The following is a 27,473-nucleotide window of genomic DNA, read 5'->3' as shown; positions in this document are numbered from 1 at the left end:
AGTGACTGGTTTCACTGGTGTCTGTCCCAGTCTGTGGCAGAGACACAGGAAGTCACAGACAGCCTGCACACAGCGTTTCCTCTGGAGTGTGTTTCACACCCTGTTTGTGTTTCTCACTAACATGTTGTAGTTCTTCCTGCACACAGCAGCACTTTGATCATTTCTCCTGCTTTTCTTCCTTTTCTAGCTTTTATACACTGACAGTAACACAAAACTCCAAAGTCATCATTTGAGGATCTTATTAAGAGTTTCTGTGAGTTTAGTGAAGTCAGCCTCTCAACAATAAGTGTGTGTGTGTTGATTATCTAATGTTCAGAGAGGACTGCACTGATGTAGCATCCAGGTGAGCAGCTTATGAGCCAACAGGGGAAATTTAGCTGTATTATTGTTGTTTAAATGTAATAATTTATGATTTCATGTTCCAATATTTCACTTTTCCCAACGTTTTGTTATCATTTGGTCTGAAAACCATGACAAACAGCAGTGTTACAGTTGTTAGCATTAGCTGCTATAGAGCACTCAGTCACTGTATTGGTGTTAGTGACATGAACATATCTGAGCTAACTGTGTGTTCCAGATGTGCAGCAAACCCAACTGTCCCTGTGTTTTCCTGCTGTAGACATTATCCCCATGATGCTGACATCCTCTGGTGGGACGAGCTCACACGTTTATGGATTCAGATGCTAACTGGACCAGACTGGTGTCAACCTTTGTGCTATAGAAGCAAATCAAAGAAGAACCAGTTGAACCTGAGCTGTCTGTAGTGGTGACACCAACACCATGTCACCTGCACATGCTGACCCAGGGTCAGTGTTGAACCTATAAGCTGTGTCCTCACAGTTCAATATGTCCTCACTGCACAGGTCAATGACATCAGAGCTGTAATGTTGTTCCCGTCTCACTAAAACTTCTGGCATAAGGTGACTTTTCTGGGTGATTCCTACTCCAGGGTCACCAGTTTGAATCCCTGTGTTACTGCTGGGAACATGCTGCTAAAGTGCCCTTGAGCAAGGCCACGTCCAGCTTATGAAGCCAACCCTGGGCTCTGCTTGCTGGCAGTGACAGAGTAGATGAAACAGCTCAGTGGATGCTAACTCACAGCTAACAGCGCTCTGTCATGGATAAGTGAAATAAAGCTGACTGACCCACAGCTGCACACAAACACCTGCAACACCTACAGGTCAGCAGATCCACTGCTGTCTCTGATGGGCCCAAACTTTGCTTGTTCAGCGTTTGCTGCTGCTGACTTTGAAAATCACACCAAACATGGAATCAAATATATCGACTCAGCTTAGACTACAGAGAAGCTCGGCTCACAAAACTCAAACACAAAAGGCTTTTTAAAGACAACAATCACTTTGACAGACACACAAACATGACTGAGTACAGAGGAGCTGCTGGTTTGAAGCCACAGAAATGTTCAAATGTTCAAACACACTGCAGCGTTGCAGCCGTGATGCATTTGTGCTGCTAAGGCCACACACATCAGCTGCCTTACATTTTAGTACCAGTTCATCTCTGACCATGGCAGCACAGTCTTTCCAGTACAGTGATGTTGGTGGGGACATTGGGGACTGATTGTTCATTGGCTGTAAGCCGGTCACATGGACGTTTAACTGGTGCTTTGATTGCTCTGTAGTCTGTTGTGCCTGTGAGCTGCTCCTAAAATGAGACAGATTATAATTGTCACCATTCTGTTAATGACTCTTATTATGTGCGCTCTCCTCCACTGTCACACTAAACACATTAAACCTTTATTTTTGTGTAAAGTCAGGATTTATTGGCTCTTCTTAAAAGCGTCATGAAGTGCAAAACTCAGCAAACATTATACAAAAGTAGATTTAGAAGCTGAACTGAAAACATTTAAAGTGACAGTCAGCACAAATCCAGCTGACATCTCCATCCAACCCAAGTCTTCATTTAAAGTCATTATAACTGTGACACACGTTTGTTACAGTATTAATCCTGCCTGATGCTGCAGGGCCAACATCATGAAACAGGCTCAGCATTTATTTCCATTATGAAACTTTATCATTAAAAACAAACCATTGTTCTGCAGTCGTCCCAGGACTGTCGGTCAAACGTTCTCTCCACATGTTTAAGGCTGAGCTCACTTTATCGTCTGCCTGAAGGAGGAAAGCAGATGTTACTAAACATCACAATAAAACATATGAAATGGGTGCACATGAGGAACGTCTGCACTGTTAAAGCCATGCAAACATCTTCACACATGAAGCAGCAACTCCTCTCAGTTTAGCAGCAGCTGGTAAAACCCACAGTGATCCTGGAGCCTCCCTGAAGGACTCGTTCATCAGTAACTGTCAGGAGGACGATTAAACCTTCTGCACACGTCCTGTAGTTACACACTCGGGAGGAAAGACGACGTCCTCGCTCTGCAACATGACCTGTGTTTCATCCAGGACGCTCAAACACAGACTGGTTTCCAAATATTAGACGCACTGGTTCTTCATGCGTTTCTACCTGAGCACTCAGAGTCATTTCTACAACAGGCCTCCTTCACCTGCTGGTGCCTCTGTTTCTGTGTTTGGCTGTTTCCATCAGTGCCTGATGTTTGTGATCTTTGATCTGTTCTGAAGTCTCTCTTTGTAACACAAATGTTGTTTGGCTTCTTTTGCAAACAAGGCAAAAGAACTTTAATGGATTCATTTGCTGATCTTACTTTTCTGATGCAAAGCCGTCCTTTCAGCGCTTTAGAAAGAAAATCAAACAATGTTTTTAAAACTTTCCCAAAATGTAAAAGCTATTAAAACCATAAACTTCTGCTCCTTGATCATGTGATTCTTCTTCTAGACTGTCTGTAATTGTTATTGCTGATTGTCAATAAAGTTGTTTTTTATAAGTTATGTTGTAAAGGAAGCTTGTGGCGAGGGAGGAGGGGCGACTAAAAGCAGGTTCATATAGTGGGAAAGTCCTCAGGTCATGTGAGGATATTTACTGATGCGTCAACACTGTCAGATAAAAGAACGGCTGCTGCATTTGTTCTCCCAGAAATAAGTTTGGTGATGAGTAAAAGAATTACAGATGATGTGGCAGTTTATACTGGGAGCTGGTAGTGATGTTACTGGCTTGAACTGGGTGGAGGACGCACTAATATGGAGGTATGTGGTTTGCTGGGACTCTAGCAGCGTGCTAGTGAGTACAGGTGATGTGTCTTCAGACTCTAGGCAACATATTGTTTTTGATATACTTCATTTACTGTATAGAATCAAACACAGAGGGATAGAAGTGGATTTCTTATGGCTTCCTGTGAATATTGGTGTTGATGCAATGAACAGGACGATACGTTTAAAAAGGTGCAGCAAGAAGAAGTCGTGCAGGTTTGACTATAAAATACAGTGAAAGTGAGGTGAAGAGTATAATCAAGGTAAAGATGAAGGACGAGTGGCAGGCACACTGGGACAGAGACGGGAAAGGCAGATATTATTATACAGAAAACAGTCCTGTAGAAGAAGCTGCAGCAGAGACCAGGATGTAATCTGGAGAGTCAGAGTTGGTCACACAGGCTTGAATAGCACACTTAAAAAGATAAACATGACACAGGAAGTGTGACTTCTGTGGACCAGAGGAGACGTTTGACGGATTGTTAGCGTAGTCAGGATGCTGGATGGAAACGCTGTGCCTGATAGGATGATTACAGGCTGGACTTTGTCTTCCTGTTACAGATGGATCCAGGCCCTGGATGACTGCTGGACACAAATGACCCACACTAGGCTGCCTTCATCCATCCTTTCCTCCTTCATTGAGACTCTGAGTCAGCATGTATGTAACAGGGTGGGTACCTACAACTACCTGGATGGTGGCAGTAACAGCAGCAGTAACAGCTACAGTATGTTCAACCCTGATTCTTTTGTCCCCAAACAGAGAAACCCGACTCATAGTGTGTTAAAATATTGATATTTCTTTTTATTCAATCATCTTCCAGAAGAGAGAGACCTCTGCACAGCTCAAACGCCAGCTGCAAGAGCTAAGTATTGTAGACCTGCACCAGACTGGGAAGATAAGATAAGATAACCTTTATTAGTCCCACACGTGGGAAATTTGTTTTGTCACAGCAGGAAGTGGACAGTGCAAAAGTTATGACGCAAAAATTAGAATACAATAAGAATAAATACAGTACACAGCTGTACAGAATAGAATAAAAGTGAATCTACAATAGGCAAGCAGCTTGGTGTGAAAAAATCAACTGTGGGAGCAATCATCAGAAAATGGAAGACATACAAGACCACTGATAATCTCCCTCGATCTGGGGCTCCACGCAAGATCTCATCCCGTGGGGTCAAAATGATCATGAGAACGGTGAGCAAAGATCCCAGAACCACACGGGGGGACCTGGTGAATGACCTGCAGAGAGCTGGGACCAAAGTAACAAAGGTCACCATCAGTAACACACTACAACAGCAGGGAATCAAGGGGGTGGAAACATCATGCTATGGGGCTGTTTTTCTGCCAAGGGGACAGGACGACTGATCCGTGTTAAGGACAGAATGAATGGGGCCATGTATCGTGAGATTTTGAGCCAAAACCTCCTTCCATCAGTGAGAACTTTGAAGATGAAACGAGGCTGGGTCTTCCAACATGACAATGATCCAAAACACACCGCCCGGACAACAAAGGAGTGGCTCCGTAAGAAGCATTTGAAAGTCCTGGAGTGGCCTAGCCAGTCTCCAGACCTCAACCCCATAGAAAATCTGTGGCGGGAGTTGAAAGTCCGTGTTGCTCGGCGACAGCCCCAAAACATCACTGCTCTCGAGAAGATCTGCATGGAGGAATGGGCCAAAATACCAGCTACTGTGTGTGCAAACCTGGTAAAGACCTATAGTAAACGTTTGACCTCTGTTATTGCCAACAAAGGTTATGTTACAAAGTATTGAGTTGTATTTTTGTTATTGACCGAATACTTATTTTCCACCCTGATTTACCAATAAATTCTTTACAAATCCTACCATGTGGATTCATGGATTTTTTTTTCACATTCTGTCTCTCACAGTTGAAGTGTACCTCTGGTGCAAATTACTGACCTCTGTCATCATTTTAAGTGGGGGAACTTGCACAATCGGTGGCTGACTAAATACTTTTTTGCCCCACTGTATTGTGTATATTGTGCTATTTCTTACTTAGTGTATTGTGTCTTTGTTCCTGTTTGTGCTGCAGCACTGTAACCTAAATAATTTCCCCTGGGGATCAAAAAAGTATTCTGATTGTGATTAAATGACGTGAAACCAGTCAGAGCAGAGGACGGTGATGTAAGGAATGGGATTTTAATCAGCCAGTCTCCTTTAACTCTCAGCATCACAAAGTAATGTGGTAACATCTGGACTGATGTGTTTACTGTCAGCTAGTTTAAATGCTGTAGGTTGCAGTCGTTGCTCTAACACTATAACTGTAACAGGGCTCAGTGCTGGTTCTAACAGTCTGAGCTGCTTCAGGCTTTATTTGTGAGGAGCACAGCAGCTTACAAACACGTGGCTGGGCCTGGACCCAAAGGAGTGTTTGTTAAAGCCTGCAGTGAATACAGCAGCAGAATGATGGAAATGCAACACAGAAATGATGAAGAGGAGCAGCATTAAAGCCAAAGTCCAGTTCATACAGTTAGGTCCATAAATCAAATAAGGGAAAATAAAATGTTGGTTGGATGCACCTGTCGGCACCCTTAATGGTCGCTATGGTAACGCGTAAACATTTCTTTCAAAATAAGACACACGACTACAACACAGGAAAAGACCCAGGGAAACGAAGTTATCGATAAAAACCCTGAAAACCATTGTTGGATTTATATTTTATCATTGTCATTTTTATTGGGGAATATCTAACCATATATGCTTAGAGGTGTATAAGCAATTGTGTAATGATAGTAGTCTTTAAAGACTTTGTGTGACTCCAGAGTGTTCTGGCATTCACACCCACGTCCTGGGATCATGGGAGAGGTGCTACCTTCTCTTATTGTTTTGTGGTAGGATGTCTGTTTTAGTCTAAGTGCCTTTTGTTTAGATGAACTGCTGGACTTCCAGACCAGCAGCTTTAGGGAAGTCGTTTATGGGGTCACACTCTGACTCCACACACACACACACCTACACACACACCTACATAACATACAGTGTTATGGTACATGTTTGATTTTGTATAATATATTGTTAGAGAACAAATGCTGCGCGTTTAATTTGTGTCGGGCAAGAAAACATTACAGCGCATGTGTGGTAGCAGGTTAGAGTGAGCCAGGACAGCAATGGAAATGTGCGTTGTAGCAGCAAATAGTGCTTTGACCGTGACATCTTTTGTTTGTATGTACGAGTCAGAAATAAATCTGAACAGCTCACAGTAAGAAGTGGAAGAATTATTTTTTCGAAGCTTGGGACAGAAATTTGCCACTACATACAGACTAGTACCTTTGTTCACGTGTATGTTAATGAACCTATGTACAGTGGGGCGAAAAAGTATTTAGTCAGCCACCGATTGTGCAAGTTCCCCCACTCAAAATGATGACAGAGGTCAGTAATTTGCACCAGAGGTACACTTCAACTGTGAGAGACAGAATGTGAAAAAAAAATCCATGAATCCACATGGTAGGATTTGTAAAGAATTTATTCGTAAATCAGGCTGGAAAATAAGTATTTGGTCACCTCAAACAAGGAAAATCTCTGGCTCTCACAGACCTGTAACGTCTTCTGTAAGAAGCTTTTCTGTCCCCCACTCGTTACCTGTATGAATGGCACCTGTTTGAACTCATCATCTGTATAAAAGACACCTGTCCACAGCCTCAAACAGTCAGACTCCAAACTCCGCCATGGCCAAGACCAAAGAGCTTTCGAAGGACACCAGGAAAAGTATTGTAGACCTGCACCAGACTGGGAAGAGTGAATCTACAATAGGCAAGCAGCTTAGTGTGAAAAAATCAACTGTGGGAGCAATCATCAGAAAATGGAAGACGTACAAGACCACTGATAATCTCCCTCGATCTGGGGCTCCACGCAAGATCTCATCCCGTGGGGTCAAAATGATCATGAGAACGGTGAGCAAAGATCCCAGAACCACACGGGGGGACCTGGTGAATGACCTGCAGAGAGCTGGGACCAAAGTAACAAAGGTCACCATCAGTAACACACTACAACGGCAGGGAATCAAATCCCGCAGTGCCAGACGTGTTCCGCTGCTGAAGCCAGTGCATGTCCAGGCCCGTCTGAAGTTTGCCAGAGAGCACATGGATGATACAGCAGAGGATTGGGAGAATGTCATGTGGTCAGATGAAACCAAAGTAGAACTTTTTGGTATAAACTCAACTCGTCGTGTTTGGAGGAAGAAGAATACTGAGTTGCATCCCAAGAACACCATACCTACTGTGAAGCATGGGGGTGGAAACATCATGCTATGGGGCTGTTTTTCTGCCAAGGGGACAGGACGACTGATCCGTGTTAAGGACAGAATGAATGGGGCCATGTATCGTGAGATTTTGAGCCAAAACCTCCTTCCATCAGTGAGAACTTTGAAGATGAAACGAGGCTGGGTCTTCCAACATGACAATGATCCAAAACACACCGCCCGGGCAACAAAGGAGTAGCTCTGTAAGAAGCATTTGAAAGTCCTGGAGTGGCCTAGCCAGTCTCCAGACCTCAACCCCATAGAAAATCTGTGGCGGGAGTTGAAAGTCCGTGTTGCTCGGCGACAGCCCCAAAACATCACTGCTCTCGAGAAGATCTGCATGGAGGAATGGGCCAAAATACCAGCTACTGTGTGTGCAAACCTGGTAAAGACCTATAGTAAACGTTTGACCTCTGTTATTGCCAACAAAGGTTATGTTACAAAGTATTGAGTTGTATTTTTGTTATTGACCAAATACTTATTTTCCACCCTGATTTACCAATAAATTCTTTACAAATCCTACCATGTGGATTCATGGATTTTTTTTTCACATTCTGTCTCTCACAGTTGAAGTGTACCTCTGGTGCAAATTACTGACCTCTGTCATCATTTTAGGTGGGGGAACTTGCACAATCGGTGGCTGACTAAATACTTTTTTGCCCCTCTGTATATTCATGTAACCTCAATAAAAGAACAGTGTTACGGGGGAACGGACGAGAGCAACTGTGGTCAAGCGAAGGAACGGCATTGGTCCAGTTCTCTCCCGTGCACGAGAAACATAAAGAACTACTCGTGTCTTGCTTTGCTGTGTAGCTGATTGTATTGAACGATCCAGCGAATAGGTTTATGCTACAAAGCTATCAACCATAAATTTCACACCGAGCCTCGACTCTCACGGCCCGGTACCAAACGACTCACGGACCGGTCCGTGACCCGGGGGTTGGGAACCGCTGAGTTAACACATGAGTAGTTCAGGGCTGCACGTCATTTTCATTGTTAATATCTTTGTGAAAAGCACATTGATGTGAAAATCTTCATGAGAGTCAGAGGCCCTACAACAGGATTAAAGATTCATTTAAAAGAAAATCACAAGTTATTATCATGTGATCATGTGATTTCCTGTGATCAAATGTCCCAGGATGTGAGTGGGCGTTAAGACGTCCAAGTCCCTCTTCAAGCAACTTAAAGAAGTCCAGACGCTTTTCTTTCCAAGCTCCTTCAACAACATCATTCATAGAACAACTTCCAGCTTCTTTTGCTCGGCTACAGATTGGATGGATTTGCATTTAAAGATGCAACAAGACTAAAATGGTTAGGGTCAGGAGGTCAAAGGTCAGAGCTCCTGTGGGTCTGAGGGTGGCCTCACGCTGGAGAAGGATGAAGGAGTCTGACCTGAGCCAGTGTTTGACATGAACACATCAGCACTGCTGTCAGTGAGCCTAACGACAGCCGTTAGCATCACTTCAGTGTTTCAGTCATAAAAACACTTCCTGTCACTGTGGTGGTTACAGTGACATCATGCAGTTTGTGCTTTGACCTCCAGAGGGCGACAAATCAGCACAGACAGAGAGCTCCATTCAAACTTTGCTGCCATCAGTAATAATTCTTCAAATATAATCATCAGTGTTTGAGCAGTTATGATATCAGGGACAATCTAGACATGTGTGACAATACTGAACATGTCACATGACACACCTTAAACATCATGTGATCCACTCTCAGTCTGCACTTTCATTCATGACTTCAACAGGTTGAAATGAGCTTTGAAGAAACATTCAGTGAAATAAATCTTTCATGGATTCATGTGAGCAGCAGATGAACTTTGTACCAACAACATCTTCAATAACAGAGTCTGAATGAAGCTCAGGTGTTGATGCTGCTCACTGATTGGACGCTTGGTTTCAGCTCTGCTCTCAGTCTTTACTGCACAGGTGAAGGTAGAAAGTGTGACTGGATCTATAGACTGGAAACAGAGAAACATGCTGAACATTTGAAGCTTTGCAGCAGAAATGTTCATGTTACAAATACAGCAGAGCTGATCTGGGATCAGTGTGTTCACACCTGCAGCTACAACAAGGTTTCATGTCTCCACACGTCAGCATGTGAACTTTACTCTGACTCAGTCTGAGCAGTCAGACGGCATATTTTTAAAGTTAACACATCAGCACACACAGAGCTGAGCCCCTCCCACCTGTGCTGAGTTTCAGGTGGAGTCCCGCCTCCTTCCAGGAAGCAGCTCACCTGTGTGTCCGTGTTTAGTGTCCAGGGCCCTATTTCAGGAAGCCAGTTTAGTGCAAACTCTGAGTAAGTATACCCTGAGTTAACGAAAACTCTGGGTTTTCGGTTTCACAAAGCGAGTTCAGATGAAGCCTGAGTGAGTTACTATGACGACACACTCCGTGAAGCTAACCTGCCCCCTAGCAGGTTTACTTCAACTAACCCTGACCTTCTCCGCCTCTTTGTCAGAAACCTGACTGTAGGAAGTGTCAGACATGGCGTGTCCCTTGCTTGAAGAGCCAGTAGATGTTGAAGCCCAAATTCTCCGCAGAGCTCTCCGCCGGGAGAGAGTGATTAGAGCGCGTTCGGACATTTTATCATTTCCTGATGATTTCCTGTGTGAACGTTACCGTTTCTCAGCACAATCTATAAGTTATTTGAATAACATCCTCAGGCCTAATATTGCTCATGTGACACATCGCGGACATTCTCTCAGTTCTGTACATATTATTTGTATTGCACTTCGGTTTTTTGCAAACGGGAGCTTTCTGTATAATATTGGTGACGCTGAGCACGTTTCCAAGGCTACCGTCTGTCGGGCAGTCAGGAATGTTACAGTTGCACTGAAACGTCTCCTGTACTCGTTTGTGGTGTTCCCCGGTCATAGACCCACAAGATTTATCAAAGAGGGATGCCACAAAATTGCAGGTATCAGGATGAACGAAACTTAATTCATGATGTGGTGATACTTGAACTACTACTTAAATTTTACATTTATTTTCACGGTTCCCAGGCGTGATTGGCTGTATAGATGGCACTCACATTCCAATCATTGCTCCTTCAGTAAATGAAGGAGACTATGTGAACAGGAAGTCTTTCCACAGCATTAATGTACAGGTACATAGTTCCCTGTAGCATTTCAAACTAACAAATTATTTCACTATAATAATGGATGCTAATTTGTGTTCTCTGCACTGTGAAGATCATATGTGATGCTGCCAACATTATCACAAATGTGGAAGCCAAGTGGCCAGGCTCTGTGAGTGGTGGTGGTGGAGGACCCCCACCTGTTTTTCGGGCCTCCGCTTTTTTTCTGTTGGCTATAACGGGTCACATTTGAGCATACAGAGTAAGCAAATATGTACTTGTAATGTGCTCAGATAATTTCAATAAGTGCTTACAGAAAGAAAATTAATGTAGCCTCTAACTGCAATTGATTTACATCGGACAAACTGACCAAGCACTATGGCTCATAATACAATTACACCTTACCTGTTTGGACTATATTTTTATATTTCATTTTTACTTGCTGCCAGGAACATTTGGGGCCTGTTGGGTTGCACCTGCGCTCACATCACGTCACAAAATAAAATGTATAAAATAAAAAATAAAATAAAATATAATAAAATAACGTGTTGAATGGGTGGAAATCCCTAGATCAATGTTTAAATTAACACTCACGCATTGACTCTGTCGGCTATGTTTTGCCATGCATGCACCCTTTCTTTTGCAGCTGAGGCTGTGTTACTTTTTTTCCGCGGAATTTGCATGTTATCGGCATATGCTGCCATCAGAATTTCGGCCTCAAGCGCTGTAAAATACATTGACCGCGCCTTCTTTCCCTCCGTCTCCATGGTGACTCGCTTACTCTGTGCTCCACTAATCAGGGCTTTATGTATCCTCGTGCGCGCGCTTAACTTGGGGTTAAAGCAACTCCGCGTTGACTGAACTAATTGTTATCAGCCTTTCTGAAACCGAATATTCCGAGTTGGACAGTTCGGGGTTACTCAACCCTGAGTATCGTTTTTCACTCTGAGTTTTCTAAACCGGCTTCCTGAAATAGGGCCCAGGTGTGGAGTGGAGCTTGTTGTTGGTGTGTGAAGAAACTGTAAGTTTGCTTTGTTTCCTCCTTTAACAGTTTGTCTTTAGGAACTTTACTGTTTGTTCAGCTCGTGTTTGATTTCTTCACACAACAAACTGTGTGTGTTTGTATTTCCGGTCTCTCCATTAAAGTCAGTGTGTAATTGTTACGGCTGTGGCCATGTGTGGCCTGTTTTCTGTCTGTGTTTTCTGTACTGTGCTTAAGACTTTTCCAGGTCCCTCCCCTAATGAGGAGTCGTGAGCGACTGATTGGACCATGGAGCGGTTGACTACCTTCAAAAGGCCGCTCTGACAGCTCCGAGAGGGGGAGAGAGAGAAAACCTCGCCGAGTGGGTCTGGGAGTTTGCAGACGGCAGTGGGGGCGGAAGCTGCTGGGGCCGTCCCGAAGCCTTCCAAGGGGCGGATGCCGTCGGGGGCGGAAGCTCCTTCTCCGTTCAGTCTCCTGAATTTGACCCGGCTGGCCAGGTTGGGGCGGGTCTGGTGACGGAGGATCTCAGGCTTGCCCTTCGCTTGAAGGAGGTGGAGCTGGCGGCTAAGGCTAAGGAAGTCGAGCTCATGCATCTCCGTATTCGAGCTATGGAGCTTGATCATTCCCGAGCGAGAGACGCTGCTCCCGTTCCTGTAAGTACATTCCCCGACCCTCCCACCATAGACCAGTTTAACGCTAGCAAGCAGATTGTTTTGGTGCCTCCTTTTAGGGAGGGAGAGGTTGACTCATATTTCACTGCTTTTGAGCGCATCGCAACCACTTTAAAATGGCCAAAGGATGTCTGGAGCCTGTTGCTGCAATGCAAATTAATAGGAAGAGCGCAGGAGGTCTGTGCGAGTCTTTCTATTGCTGACAGCTTGGATTATGAGGTTGTCAAATCCACTATTTTGCGGGCTTATGAACTAGTCCCGGAGGCGTATCGACAGAAGTTCCGTGCCTGTCGCAAGTTTGACAGTCAAACGTTTGTGGAATTTGCACGTGAGAAAACTGTCTTATTTGACAGCTAAAGGAGTTGATCCTGTTGGAAGAGTTCAAGACATGTCTCCCTGAAAACATTGTGGTGTACCTGAATGAGCAGAAGGTGGGGTTACTGTCTAAAGCCGCGGTCCTTGCCGACGAGTTTGTGTTAACTCATCGTGCTGCACTTTCGACAGAGCGCCGTGAGTACACTTCCTCACCTCGTCCTGTCAGAAGTTATAGGGTTTCCCCTAAGCGCCAGATACGTTCTGCTGCTATTCCTGTGTCAGATCGCAAATGTTTTTACTGTCATGAAATCGGGCACCTTGTTGCTGCTTGCCCATCACTACAGCGCAGGGAGCAGACCAACACGGTGAGGAAGCCGAAAAGTGTGGGTTTCGTTCGTTCTATGTCAGCTTCCACTTCACCTAGCAATGGAGTGGGAAGTGAAGGCTTTGATGAGAGCTACCGCCCTTTTGTGTCGGAGGGGTTTGTTTCGTTGAATGAAAAAGAGGAGGATCGGGTGCCGATCATGATTCTGCGTGACACTGGGGCCGCGCAGACTCTTATTTTGAAGGGTATTCTACCTTTTTCTGATGACTCTTTTTGTGGTTCGGATGCTCTTGTCTGGGGTGTAAAAATGGATGTACTGCGTGTGCCACTGCACAATGTGTTTCTTCAATCACCGCTCGTTTCGGGTTCGGTACCGGTTGGCGTGCGCGACCAGTTGCCAGTGCCCGGAGTTGCGATGATTCTGGGGAATGATTTGGCTAACGGAAAAGTGTTTTCTACTCCGAGAGTGGTTGAGATACCGGTGCCTGATATTTCATTATCTAACCCTGTCGCTGAGGAGCGTTCCTCCTCTGTTTTTCCTGCTTGCGCGGTAACTCGTGCGCATAGGCGCAAGTACGGTGACATGGATTTATCTGATTCTTTTCTCTGTGCTGGTGGTGGGCCGGAGTCTGAATCTGAATCCCGTGTTCCACTGACGGGCGACTCTGAGGCGATGCTGTCTGTTAGCCCATCAGTGACACCTCAACTGTCTTTGGAAATCAACAAAAAGGATTTGGTTTTGGCACAGCAGAGTGACCCGACTCTTGTGAGTTGTTTTTCCGCTGCCAACTCTAGCGACCAGTACCCTCGTGTTTATAGTGTCGAGGATGATGTGTTGATGCGTACTTGGTATCCGACTACAGCTGGTGATTTGGGTTGGAATGTGTTTAAACAGGTTCTGGTGCCTCAACAGTACCGACCCAAAGTTCTTAGTCTTGCCCATGACAGTTTTTCTGGACATTTAGGTATTAGGAAAACCTATCACCGCATTCTGCATCATTTCTTTTGGCCAGGATTGAAGAATGACGTTGCTAAGTATTGTCGTTCTTGTCACACCTGTCAGATTAGTGGTAAGCCTAACCAAGTCATTCCACCCGCTCCCTTACACCCTATTCCAGTTTTGGGGGAACCTTTTGAACACATCCTCATCGACTGCGTTGGTCCACTCCCTAAAACAAAATCGGGTCACCAGTAACTCTTGACTCTAATGTGTGTTGCTACCCGTTTTCCCGAGGCAATTCCATTGCGCACCCTTAAGGTGAAACCAGTTGTTAAGGCATTGGTGAACTTCTTCTCTATTTTTGGTTTACCAAAAGCTGTTCAAACTGACCAAGGCTCTAATTTCATGTCTTTTTTTTTTTTTTTTTCTCCTGCCTGTCCCATTTGGTTCTTTAGCCATCAGAATTGTTGTCTGAAGACCAACAAGGATACCCAATGGATTTACTTTGCCAAATGGATCATCGTGGCATTGCCGTATTGGTCCATTTGGTCGATCTTTGTTTTTATTATTTATTATATTTTATTTTCAGATGTTACAGACGGGACAGACATGAGTGAGGGATAGGAAAGGGAGAAAGAAAGAGGAAGGAAAGGAAAAACAGAAGGGGAGAGGGACAGTGAGAAAGGGGGGGAGAAAAAAAATAAAAATCTCCTGGATCACCTGTTGAGAGAGGAATAGAAAACAAGCAAAAAAGACAAAAACAAAACAAAACAAAGCAACATACTAAACACAACACCATCGCATTAATCTAGCTAAGTGTAAACAGCAGTAAATACAAAATATTCAATGTTGTTGTGCAGCACGCAGGACAGATGTGCTTCGAAGTAGCAGCCAAGAAAGGTGTAATTTGGGTCTACGAGCAGTGAACACCCGTGTGCATACCTGTGTGGATCAGCGCGCTTGTATTCCAAAGGTTTCTCCATGTAACGATCTGCTAGGGAGTGTGGGGGGGCCACAGCCCCGTCCTCCAGGGTGTGAAGCAGGTATGGAGGAGATCAAAACTCCAGACCTCCAGAGGCCCCCAGAACACAAGAGACCATGGAAGACCAACAGAGGGGCAGCCGCGCCACTGTTCCAGTAAGAGCTGAGGAGAGTCCCAGATGAGGGCTCACCCAGCAGCCGCGGAGCAGAAGCCAGGGGGAGTTGCAGTGACGCGCCCATGAGCTCCGCTGGCCGCCAGCTGTGCCTGAGTGACCGAGCCCCAGGCCGAGAGGCCGAGGGCACCCCACCTCCGAAGGGGCCCGAGCGAGCCCCAGGCTCCAGGCCCCGATAAGCGGCCGCCAAGGAGTGAGCCGGTGTGTACCTGGACGCCCACCCCCAGACACAAAGAACCACCAACGCACCGACACCTGAGGGAGTCCGCCACCGGCAGGGGAAGTGGTGGTGGGGGGAGATAGGCCTCCAAACCTTGGAGGGCCTGAGGTGTCCCCAGAGAGGTGGTGTCTGATACCCAACCTGACATATAGACACAGACATACAGGCACACACAGACACAAACTTCCATTCCCCCCCTCATGCTCTCATATGCACTCACTCCACACTCAACCAACGTGGAGACAGACATAAAGAGACGCTGTACACACGATCACACTCCCCAAACGTACTCTACAAACCGGGTCTAGGTACCCTTGCCCCTGGAGGGGGGAACTGCACCCAGACCCAGGTGGTGTTACCCTTTTCCCTGCGGTGGGGAGAGGCAGACCACCCCAACTCCGTAGCAGCAGGGAGGCCCCACACTCCAGACCGCAGTCGGACGGCCAACTCCTCCTAGCCCTCCCGCTCCAGCAGGCCGCAGAGAATGGGGGTGGGAGAAGACTCCAAACCTCCCTCCACCCGCTCATTGTAGTGTTGATGCATGTGTGTTCTAAGGTGCAATTAAAACCCAGGAGGGCATGGAGCTACCTGCCAAGGAGCAGCAGGTAAGCGCATAGTCCCTCCTGATAGCCCTCAATGTCTAAGTGTGTTTAAAATTGAGAGGTGGGCAACGACGCCAGGGGTGAGGTGTACACCCTGATGGTAATTTGGACTCCGTGATTGTGCCCACCCCCAAGATCCTATATGTATGTGTAATGAGAGTGTGAATGTGAATGTCTAAGTTGTGGGATAAAATTGAGGCAGAGGCAGCCAGAAGGGGACAGAGGGGGGGTAGCCTCCTCTGCACCCTGGTGACATACCCCTACTCCAAGGCCCTGCATGTGTGGGTGGTTGTGGTGGAGCGGGAAGAGGGAAGCAGCTGGAGATGGGGAGGGAAGGAAGGGAGGGGCAAGTGACCCCTCCCTGGGGCCAGGTCCCCCGCTGACCCCAGTAGGCACTCCCATACTCCGTGACCCGCCAGGGAAAGGGGGCCCAGGCCCATCCAGACCGGGGCCCAGCGCAGCAGCTCCCCCCGGCCCCACAGAGCCCGGGACAGTCCACCCAACCCCACTACAGAGAAAACTGCACCCACCCCACCATCCATTCATCTTCCAGACTACATGAGACAATAGACGCCCAGGCTGAGATCTTCCTCCACCTCTCCTGTCTCTCCCCCTCTTGCAGAGAGTTCCTGAGGAGAGGAAAGCTCCTGCAAGGTGTGACAATCTCCCCCACCAGTTGAAGAGCCCCCCAGGCGGCTCGACGCACCGGCGGCACCCTGCGCCAGGGATGGGCCCCCATACACCCACCCGCCCACATCCCCGACAACACACAAACCAGGACCCAAGCCCCCGAGGCCCGGTCCGGGTCCCAGCCCAGAGACAGAGCGCCCCCAGAACCTCACGCCCATCCCGGACCCACCCAGGGGCAGACAGGCTACCAGGTCAGTAACCCACGTCCGTCAGCACAGACCCTCCCCTAGCCCCGCTGCACGCAGCCACGAGGAAACAGTCACCCGAGAGCCAAAAGAGCCCCCACCCGGACATGACCGCTACCCCGGGTTGAGCCCCCCAAGGAAGATGCCTCCGGGGAACCCCCCGACGCCCTAAGCCTGTCCCTACCCCCACACCAATCACAACAGTGAAGGCGGGACCAAACTATGACCCCCCCCCCCCCACCCCCACTAGGTAATGGAGCTGATCAAAGGAGCCCAGAGCAATTGATCTGATGTGGTGGCAGAGGCTGTATCAAGACAAATGTAATCTAATAGATAATTTCTATATTGGTTAGAATTAAGATTGTTTTTATTTTTCCAGTTCATGAGGACAGTTTTCTTGGCTATGCATAGGGCAGTGAAAACCATATGGGCTATATTCTTTTCTGAAGTGACATTATCTAAGCTGCCCAACAAACACACTAAGGGGGAAGTTGGAATGTTACATTTCAGACACTTTGATAAGTCTTCACATATCTCGCGCCAAAACTTCTGCACTGGTGGACAGAACCAAAGAGTGTGAATGTAATTGTCTGGTGTATTGCCTTGACAGTGTGAGCAGTTGTTGGAAGATGTAAAGCCCATCTTGAACATCCGATGACCTGTATAGTGCACTCTATGTAGTATTTTGTATTGTATTAATTGCAGACTGGGATTTTTAATCAATTTAAAGGTTCTTAAGCATACCTGAGAGCAGAAGTTTTGGTCTAAGCTGACTGATAAATCTGCTTCCCACTTTGCAATAGGAAGGGATATTGATTCATCTAATTTAGAAAATGTTCTGTATATTTTAGATAATAATTTGGGGAATTTAAGAGTAAGGAAATGTGCCGCACTTGGTGGTGTTTGTAATTCAACTTGACTGAGGTTAAATTTCTTTTTTACTATGGATTTAATTTGTTGATATTCTAAAAATCTTTTCTTGTTGATTCCATATTGTGCAACTAGTCTGTCAAATGGAATAAATTCTGTTCCCTCTAATATATGTTCTAAGTATTTAATTCCTTTACAACTCCATTCTGGGAAATTAATCATATTATTGTTTTGTAATATGTCAGGGTTATTCCAGATAGGTGTACGTTTGCATGGGATTAATGAAGACTCCGTTATTTTTAGAAACTCCCACCATGCTGTCAGAGAGAAGCTGATGTTGATACTTTTAAAGCATTCATGTCTTTTGATGTTTGAGCTAATAAATGGTAGGTCTGAAATCTCTAGATCCTTGCATAGTGCCTGTTCAACATCTACAGGGCTCTAGAGTGCGACCAATTTGGTCGCAAATGCGACCAAATTTTTCAGTGGTGCGACTAAAAATAAATATTTGGTCGCACAGGTGCGACCAACTGTTCCGGTAACAAAAAAAAAATCTCTGTAACTCTCCTTGTGGTCAACAACAGACACACATTATGCCCCTATCGTGGACTAAATCAATCAGAGATAGTCAGGGGCGGGACCTCTCTGATTGGCCGTGGTCCAGTTGAAAGTGCAGGTGGAAGAGAGAGGTGAGTAGCTTGAATAAAGCGATATCAATTCATTAACGGATTCCACACAAAGACCTAAACACGGAGCGGACCCAACACATCAGAATCAGCTTCGTCTTTCTCGGCTTTCTCACCCGACGGCCTGAACACGGACACGCTGTCGGAGCTTAGCGATTCTTCGGGTCCGCGCTGTGTTTACGTCTTTTTGCGCTGATTCTGAGCTGCAGGTTTTGCCTCTCTCCAACCAAAATTCACCGAGCCAGCAGCAAAAGAAGCAGCAAACTGCGCTTCACATTTGATCAATGTCGTCATGAATTCCCTCTGACTTTTGCTGTTTTGCTTCCACCACGATAAAAATCACACTTCCTGCACAGCTCTCTCTCTCTCTGTACTTCAGGAACAGTTTCCCGTCTCAAATCTGTTTTCTGCATTATTCATTCGCTTATTACCCACCAGTCTAGCGTTGTTTACAGCGCTTTTTCTTTTTTCACTTAAATGACCTCGGACAAGAAAGCCTAATTTCTGCTGTTCAATACTGAAGAAATTTAAATTTCTTAAAATTATGCAAAATTGCAGAATATTTTTAAGGTTATCTGCTATAAAAAGCCAGACCAGGAAAATCTCCTTCATGTTTTCCTGTGTTTTATTCTCAGTTACTTTCACACAAAGGCATCTGCGGTGATTTTCACAATTCTGATGAAGTCTCATGTGTATCAGTACTGATAAATGATCAGAATTATAATATTTCTGACTGTCTGAGGCTAAATTGAATCAAATCAGGACTTTGAGAACCGGAATTGAATGGATTATAGAAATCAGTGATGATACTCAGCCCTAGTGAGCAGCCTAGGCCTGAGAGAAGTGGATGTACTGTAGCTGTGGGTAATAAGAAAAGATGAAAAGAACTATTGATAACTTTTTTGTTAAGTTAAGGCCTGATCTGTCTGAAATTCATAGCCAGTGCTCTGACACGGTGCCATCAATATTTGAATGCTGAAAAAGCACAGTGTATCCAGAAAACACATTATATGCTGCAGTAAATGCACTGCCCAAGTGTCCCCACGGCCTTTCAGCAGCAGACAGCAGCAAACAGGTTGTCAGAGGAGGCCAAGATGATGATTACGTTTTTAACATTTTCTACAATATTGACAAAGCACTTTAAGCACAAGTTTGTTAGTTAATAATTTAGAAATTAATATTGTCTGTATGGACTTCCCCCCCCAAAGAAAGTGCACATGTAAAACTGCGGTGTTAAGCGATGCGGTTGAAAAATTTGAGTGCGCCTAACTTTTGTGCCGGTACGCCTAAATTTTTAAAGTTAGGCGTACCGGTGCGCCCATGTCAAAAAGTTAGTCTAGAGCCCTGATCTAGCCAGGGCTCATCTAAGAAGGTATGTTTTGACCATTCTGAGATGAACTGAAGCCTGTTGGCTAAGAAGTATTGGTGAACATTAGGCAGATCTAATCCTCCTCTATCCTTGGTTCTTTGTAGCGTTTTTAAGCTGATACGGGGGGGTTTATCTTTCCAAAGGAATTTGGAAATATATGAATCCAGAGATCTGAACCAATCTTGTGATGTTAGGGATCTTGTTAGGGATCATCAAAAATAAGTAATTTATTTTTGGCAAGATCATCATTTTTATAGTGGCGACCCTTCCCATGAGTGATATGGGTAAAGATTTCCATCTAGTCAGATCGCCTTCTACTTTCTTTAGAAGTGGGATGTGGTTTAATTTAGTTAAGTCTGAAAGCTTAGGAGAAACATTAATACCTAAATATTTAATATTTCTGGATTGCAGTGGGGCAGAGGAAGAATTATGGAAGGAGCAGTTAATGGGGAGAACTGTAGATTTTGGCCAGTTAATTGAATAATCTGAAACTCTTGAAAACCAGTTTATTAGAGTAATTACCTCAGAGAGGTTGGTTTGTGTGTTTTGCAGAAAAAGCAACACATCATCCGCATAGAGACTGATTTTATGTTCTGTTCTTACATTTTATGCCCTTAATTGTTGTAGCCTGTCTAAATGCTGCTGCTAGAGGTTCGATAAAAATTGCAAACAGTGAAGGGGAGAGTGGGCATCCCTGTCTGGTGCCCCTCAGGAGACAGAAGCTGGAGGATGTCTGGTCATTTGTTCCGATACGAGCTGTTGGGGAATTGTATAATAAAATTGTCCAGAATTCTTTGTAGAATTCTGCAGGGAAGCCATCTGGACCTGGAGCCTTATTATTGGGCATACTTATCAGGGCCTCCTGGAGTTCACCTGGCGTCAGTGGCGAATCCAGTTCCATTGCTTGACTGTCTAGTAATTTTGGAAGAGTTACGTTGTCAAGGAACAGATCAATTTCATTTTTAGATGGGTTTATTTGTGGTGAGTATAAAGTTTCATAGAAATCCCTAAAAATGTTCAAGTCAAGTCAAGTATTTATTTATTGTCATTGTCAAGAACAATGAAATTGCGTTTGGGGCTTCCGTACAACCCGTAAAAAAACAAAACAAATACCCCTTAAAACCCAAGTGTAAATATTTAACCCAGTGTGACTTCAGTGCAATGAGACAATCCTTAGCAACAACATGAGAACAAGACAGGTAATGTTCATAGGACATTCAGACAAAGACCTGAGAAACATGACAAAATGCAACAATGCAACCCGTTCAATATTATTGTACTGTGAGATATGATGGTTGTCTATTTAAGAAAGAGGGGGGGGGGGGGGAGAGAGAATAAAGATATAATGCACCAATGCAAACCAGTTCAGTGCTATTAAGAAGTTGGATATGGTTATTGTCCGTGAGAGGGGGGCAGAGAGGGGAGGGGGGCAGAATTCAGGAGCCTCACAGCCTGTGGATACAGGCTGTTGGCCAGTCTGGATGTTCTGGCCTGTATAGACCTGTACCTTCTCCCTGAGGGCAGCAGGTGGAAAAGGTGGCGCGCAGGGTGATGTTGGTCCCGCAGGATACTGTGCACCCTCCTCAGACAGCGAGTGGGGAATGTTGTTTATTCTTCCAGGGTCATATATTGTGTTCCCCGATAAATCTTTATCAGCACATATAATTGTTTTTTCTTTATTTATTTTTAACTGGTTTGCTAGAAATCGACCTGATTTGTTACTGTGTTCAAAATTCTGCAAGCGAAGTCTTTGTATAAGGAATTGTGTTTTTTTATTAATAGTTTCATTTAATTCTAGTTTTGTCTTGCGTATTTTGTTCAATGTTTCCTGATCTTGGTCGCACGCGTAGGCTTCTTCTAGTGATTTGATGGTTTTTTCTAATTCCTGAATATTTTTGTTTTCTTCTTTCTTTTTGTGTGATGAGAAAGAAATTATTTTACCTCTCATCACAGCTTTCCCTGCTTCCCATAGAACAGAAGCAGATATTCTGGAAGTGTCATTAAAGTCTAAATATGAAGTCCATTCCTTTTTAAAATATTTAATAAAGTCTTCATCTTTAAGCAATGATGTATTAAATCTCCAGTTTTTACTTGGCGTAGTATTATTCTTGTGCATTAGTGTTAAAGATACAGGAGCATGATCGCTGACAGCTATAGGATGAATCTCAGTGTCTGAAATGTCGTTCAGCAGTGAGCTGCTGACCAGAAAATAATCCAGACGAGAGTAGGAGTGATGAATATGTGAGAAAAAAGTATATTCCTTACTGGTGGGGTGAAGGGAGCGCCATGCATCGCAAAGACCAAAGTCGCTCATATACTGTTTGATTATATTTGTGGACTTCCAATTGCGCTGAGTTCCTGTTGTGTTGAGCCTATCCATGTCTTCATTTAGTCCAAGGTTGAGGTCACCGCCAAGAATGAGTGTGCAATCGAGGTGTTTTTTTGTATTGTATTGTATTGTATTGTATTGTATCTTTATTTGTTTCAGACATATAAAACAAAAAACAATATATACACACTACATATATTTTCATTTACAGATACGAATATATATGTAGATATACACACACACACGTATGTGTTCAGATAAACAAAAAATATATAATGAAATAAAACAAAATCGTCTGACATAATGTAACAATGTTTGGTCTGAAAAGGAGTAGGAAGAAGTATGAACATACTTATTAATTCCTACCCCTGCTCAACATCTTATTGATCCCACATAATTCACCTAATTCCCATCATCACATACTCCACACGATACACGAGGAGAACCTATATAAACTTGGCTACCGTGATTGATATAATTTGGATATAATTTGATATTTTTATACATACAATGGGTGATCATCTTTATCGGTATCATATTCTTCCAAAATCAGTTTTCGAAGTATTTTCATGAACTTACTAATTCCTGAGCATTGCTGTAGATCTATAGTAAAACTATTCCACAGTTTTACCCCATAAATAGTGACACAAAAGGTTTTAACCTTTGACCGTGCTTTAAGAATCCTTAGATTCAATTTCCCCCTCAATTCATAGTCTCCTTCTCTGTCATAGAACATCCTCTGTATATTTCCTGGTAACATATTGTATCTGGCCTTGTACATAATTTTTGCAGTTTTATATTTTATAAGATCCATAAACTTCAGTATTTTTAATTTCAAAAACATGATGTTAGTATGGTCTCTAAATCCTGCTTTATTAATCATCCTGATTGCTTTTTTTTTAATTTTACATATTGGTTGAAGTGCAGTTTTATATGTGTTTCCCCAAATTTCCACACAGTATTCCAAATATGGCAATATAAGTGAACAATAAAGTACCCGGAGTGATTTGGAAGGCAAAAAATATTTAACTTTACTTAGTACGGAGATGCTTCTTGACAGTTTGGCTTGTATATGCTTTATGTGAGGTTTCCAGCAGATTTTGTTATCTATTATCACACCCAGAAATTTTGTATCCGAAACTTGCTCTATTTCAACATTGTTTACTAATAATTTTGCTCCTGCATCTTTTTTACAATTTCCGAATAACATAAATGTAGTTTTTTCCAAATTTAATGATAGCTTATTTCTATCAAACCATGTTTTCAGTTTAATCATTTCTTGTGTGACAATTTCCAAAAGCTGCTGTAAGTTCTCTCCAGCACAAAAAATATTTGTATCATCTGCAAATAGAATAAACTGTAGTATATCTGATGTTCTGCATATATCATTGATATAGAGGATAAACAGCTTTGGTCCCAATACTGACCCCTGCGGAACTCCACAAACAATGTCCATACACTCTGATTGATATTCCCCAATTTTCACAAATTGCTGCCTGTCTCTCAAATAACTCTTTACCCATTCTAACACCACTCCTCTAATGCCGTAGTACTCCAGTTTATCAAGTAATATGTCATGATTAATTGTGTCAAAAGCTTTTTTTAGGTCAATGAATACACTAACTATACATTGTCTTTTATCTATATTGTTGGTGATATTTTCGATCAGTTCCATTAATGCCAATGATGTTGATCTATTTGATCTGAAACCATACTGACTATCCATTATTATTTTGTGTTTATCTATAAATTTGTCAAGTCTATTACTAAAGACTTTTTCCAGTATTTTTGAAAATTGAGAAAGTAGAGAGACAGGCCTATAATTTGTGAATTGGTGTCTGTCACCATTTTTAAACAGTGGTGTTACTTTAGCTGTTCTCATTTGTTTTGGGAATGTACCAGTTTGTAAGGACAAATTGCAAATGTGTGTTAAGGGTTTGGAAATGCCCTCTATCACTCTCTTAACGATTTCCATATCAATGTCGTCAGAGTCTATAGAGTTTTTTGTTTGTGATTTCCCAACAATATCAATGATTTCCATTTCTTCCACCACCGTTAAGAACATTGAATGAGGATTGCGGTCAATGAGTCTAGTTTCTTTCTCTACAGAATCTGTTATATCAGGAATTGTTTCAGCCAAGTCTGGCCCAACACTTACAAAGAATTTATTGAACTCATTTACCACATCTCTCATATTAGTAATATTTCTATCATTATTTGCGAAATACGAAGGATAGTCTGCCTGCCCCGAGCCCTTTTTGATGATGGTATTTAATGTTTTCCAGATCCCTTTAATATTATTTTTATTCATAATCAGTAATTTTTCATAGTATTCCTTTTTACATGACCTTAAAATACTCGTTAATTTATTTTTATATTTCTTGTATTTATTTTCAGCTTCTGTACTTCTGTTCATTATAAATTCTCTGTATAAGGTATTTTTCTTCTTACATGCATTTTGCAATCCTTTTGTAATCCATGGGCACTCTGCATATTTTTGTTTTTTACTATATTTCTTTACTGGGCAATGACTATTATATAACAGTTTAAATTTTCCTAAAAAAATCTCATAAGCTTTATCAATATTTTTTTCCTTATACAGCATCTCCCATTCTTGCTTGAGTAAATCACTTTTGAATGCGTTTATTGACTCTTCTGTTCTCACTCGTTTGTATTTTATTGTGTTTTGCTGTTTAACATTCCTGTAATTGCTGTTATACACTATAAAAACAGGTAGATGATCACTGATGTCATTAATTAGGAGACCACTTATGGTTCTATTTTCTATTTCATTAGTAAATATATTGTCTATTAGGGTTGCCGACTGTGCTGTAATCCTGCTGGGCTTAGTGATCACTGGAAAAAGTCCCAAGCTATACATTGTATTAATAAATTCCTCTGTCGCTCTCTGCTTGTTTGGATTTAGTAGATCTATGTTAAAATCCCCACAAATGAACATGACTTTTTGATTTGTCCTAATGAATGTTTTATCTACCCACTCCTTAAAAATTTCAATATTAGAACCTGGTGTTCTATATATACAGCTTACAATGACATTTTTCTCTTTTCCCATACTAATTTCTATTGTTACATACTCTAATATATTATCTACCGCCATCGTCATTTTTTCTACCATCTTGTATTTTAAATTTTTATCCACAAACAAGGCCACACCACCGCCATTCTTATTCTTTCTATTTGTAAGATTTAATTCATATCCATCTATTACAAAGTCCTCTCCTTTCTGTTTATTAATCCATGTTTCAGATACTGCAATCACACTGAATGGATGTGTAAATTTGCTTAAATATTCCCTTATTTTGTGAAAATTTGCATATAAACTTCTACTATTAAAGTGGATTATAGATATTTTGCCGTCGACCTTGACAGTTTTGTTGAATTGTTCTTCAGTATGATAGTAGCAGGTATTTTTGATGTTAAAAAAGTTCAGTTCTGGATCAATGTCCTGCTCTGTGAAGTGTGTTTTGTATTCCGTGTTTACTGGTGAATTTATCTCCTGATTAGCAATCCTTTGTGGTAGCAATGTATAATTCCCAGATAATGAATTAATTGATTGTTTCATCCTTGAATACGTTACGCTTTAGCTTCCGTTGTTGTCTTCTATTACCTGCTTTCATGACTGTAGATTGTTTGTCCCGCTCCTTGCCTTTGTAGTCAAGTGACCTGTTAATATTTTTCCAGATCCTGGATGCATTTGATGACCAGCACCTTGGCTTCCTCCGGTGTACCGTTGAGCTTTATAAATATTTTACAGTTTGCAGTCCAGGTGTTCTGAATTTTACCCAGTTTCTTTAGGTATCGTGCTTTCTTCGCTATGTCAGCATTGGATTTGGTTAGATGGTCATTCATGTAGACGTTCAGAGAGTGCACTAAAAAATCCGTGGAAGAATGAGGGTTCATCAACATTTGGACCATATATACTTACAATACATAGTTTTTTGTTCAATATTGATAGTTTAATAATTAGAAATCTACCCTCTGGATCTATAACTGTATCGAGTACTGTAAAATTAACATTTTTATGTATTAAAATTGCTACTCCCCTTTGTCTAGAATTATAACAGGCTGCAAACACGTTAGGAAACTCAGGTGTTTTAAGTTCGTTTAAACCTGTGACAGGTTTATGAGTTTCTTGTAATAAAACAACATCTGCCTGTAGTTTTTTAAGCTGGTTAAATATCTTTAACCTCTTTCCTCTGGTGCCAGCTCCATTTACATTCCATGTGACAAACCTCAGCATGCCCATAATTGTGTGTGTATGTCTAATGATGTACGCTGGGTGTTTCGTTTAGACAGGTGGAGAAAATGTGGAAACATCCCTTGTTTGTAAATAGAAAGAGAAAAAGAAGTGTGGTGAGAGGCTCCATAAGTCTGACTATGTGTGTGAATATTCACTAATATGAACAAGCGTGGCTTGCTTATGTGTCCTGCAAGTCTGTGCGTGCTGTGAGGCTGTTGTGAATATGCTGCCGTTGAGCTGATGTGTTTGCGTGATCGTGGTGTGAAAATATGGAGAAATAGAGGGTGTTGTTTGTAGGTGAGTGGGGAAGTGGGTGATCACAGCAGTGAAAGACAAGAGAAAGAAAGAAACCACATGAACTGTGAGCAACAACAACAAAAAAGAAACGAAACGGAAACATTCCAATTAAAGCAATGAGGGAGGGTGACGGTGTTATATCTGCTATGACATCATACTGATATTACTAGGTTAAACCCATGTTAAAGGAGAAAGTGTGAATGAATAAGAAAAGAGTGTAGCGGGTTCTTATCTGGAGTGCAGTCAGTATAACCACGGTGTGGTGCCGGGGTCGCGGTAGAGCTGTCCGTCCACGTAGAGCCGGTCCACGGCGATGACAGCACGGGAGCCTTTCTGGATGAAGCTACGTCGAACTGGGAACAGGACCTTGCGTCGTTCCAGGATCTCTTTGAGGAACTGGTCGTTCATGCTGAAGTCCGTTCCTTTCAGCTCTCTGCCGCGACTCTTCACCTGTTTCTTCTGTTTGAATTGACCGAATTTGGCCACAATAGGCCGTGGTCTCCCGGTCCGCGACCTCACGCCCCCCAAGCGATGTGTGTAATGTTTTCCAACAAGGCCGAGTGTCTCCGCCATTTTCCTGGCTTGTGTGATCAGAGTCCGGGAATCAGACTAAACATACTGAATGTGGCCTGAGCTCAACCGGAGAGCCGCTGAGCTCCAGATGTTTTTATTTACACGGACAGCAGGAGACAGAGAGCGGACTTTGTAAATGAATACTTCGTATAGATGTGTGTTAGATACAGGTTCAACATATCGGTCTTAAAAATACTACGTCACAAACTGTTGGCTCCTCTCCAACAGGAAGAAGTGTTACAAAACACACGAAACTGAAACTCAACTTAGAACTACAGCTAGATCTGAAAAAAGTTAAAGTAGAAATAAAAACTGCACACACAAACTAAAACTAAATTATTGAGAATGATCAATGAAATGATTTTGGAAAACTGATTAACATTTTACAGGAAATGGCCTGTTAGTGTTGTTAGTTTGGCTAAAAAAAAAAAGACTGAGTCACTGCTTTCAAAAAGTTCCGTTTTTATCATAAAATCTGCATTAATCTACGTCAGTCCAGCCTCTGACACCGTAAATATATAATAAATAAAAAATCAGATATAAACT

At 43.0% G+C, this 27,473-nt stretch overlaps 1 protein-coding gene and 1 long non-coding RNA gene across 3 annotated transcripts in view; both read left to right on the top strand.

Annotated features, from left to right (window-relative positions):
- Positions 1 to 1,984: 1,984 nt before the first annotated feature.
- LOC146669001 (uncharacterized) lies at positions 1,985 to 6,977 on the top strand. The gene is made up of 3 exons (XR_014911651.1): positions 1,985 to 3,119; positions 3,684 to 3,847; positions 3,944 to 6,977. It is a non-coding gene; the product is annotated as an uncharacterized LOC146669001 (long non-coding RNA).
- Positions 6,978 to 8,930: 1,953 nt separating this feature from the next.
- Positions 8,931 to 27,473, top strand: part of LOC146669000 (protein NLRC3-like) — a 47,427-nt gene continuing 28,884 nt past the window's right edge. For both annotated transcript variants that reach the window (XM_085405392.1, XM_085405393.1), the window contains exon 1: positions 8,931 to 11,479. The gene's annotated coding sequence lies outside the window, so the exon portion shown is untranslated. The remainder of the gene's footprint in view (positions 11,480 to 27,473) is intronic.

The sequence above is a fragment of the Rhamphochromis longiceps genome, linkage group LG5 (assembly GCF_057381845.1).
Source record: "Rhamphochromis longiceps isolate RC_006_pf linkage group LG5, R_longiceps_female_GT1.1, whole genome shotgun sequence".
NCBI lineage: Eukaryota > Metazoa > Chordata > Actinopteri > Cichliformes > Cichlidae > Rhamphochromis > Rhamphochromis longiceps.
Note: the sequence above shows the minus strand (reverse complement) of the source record. Positions and strands in the feature narration are given on the sequence as shown.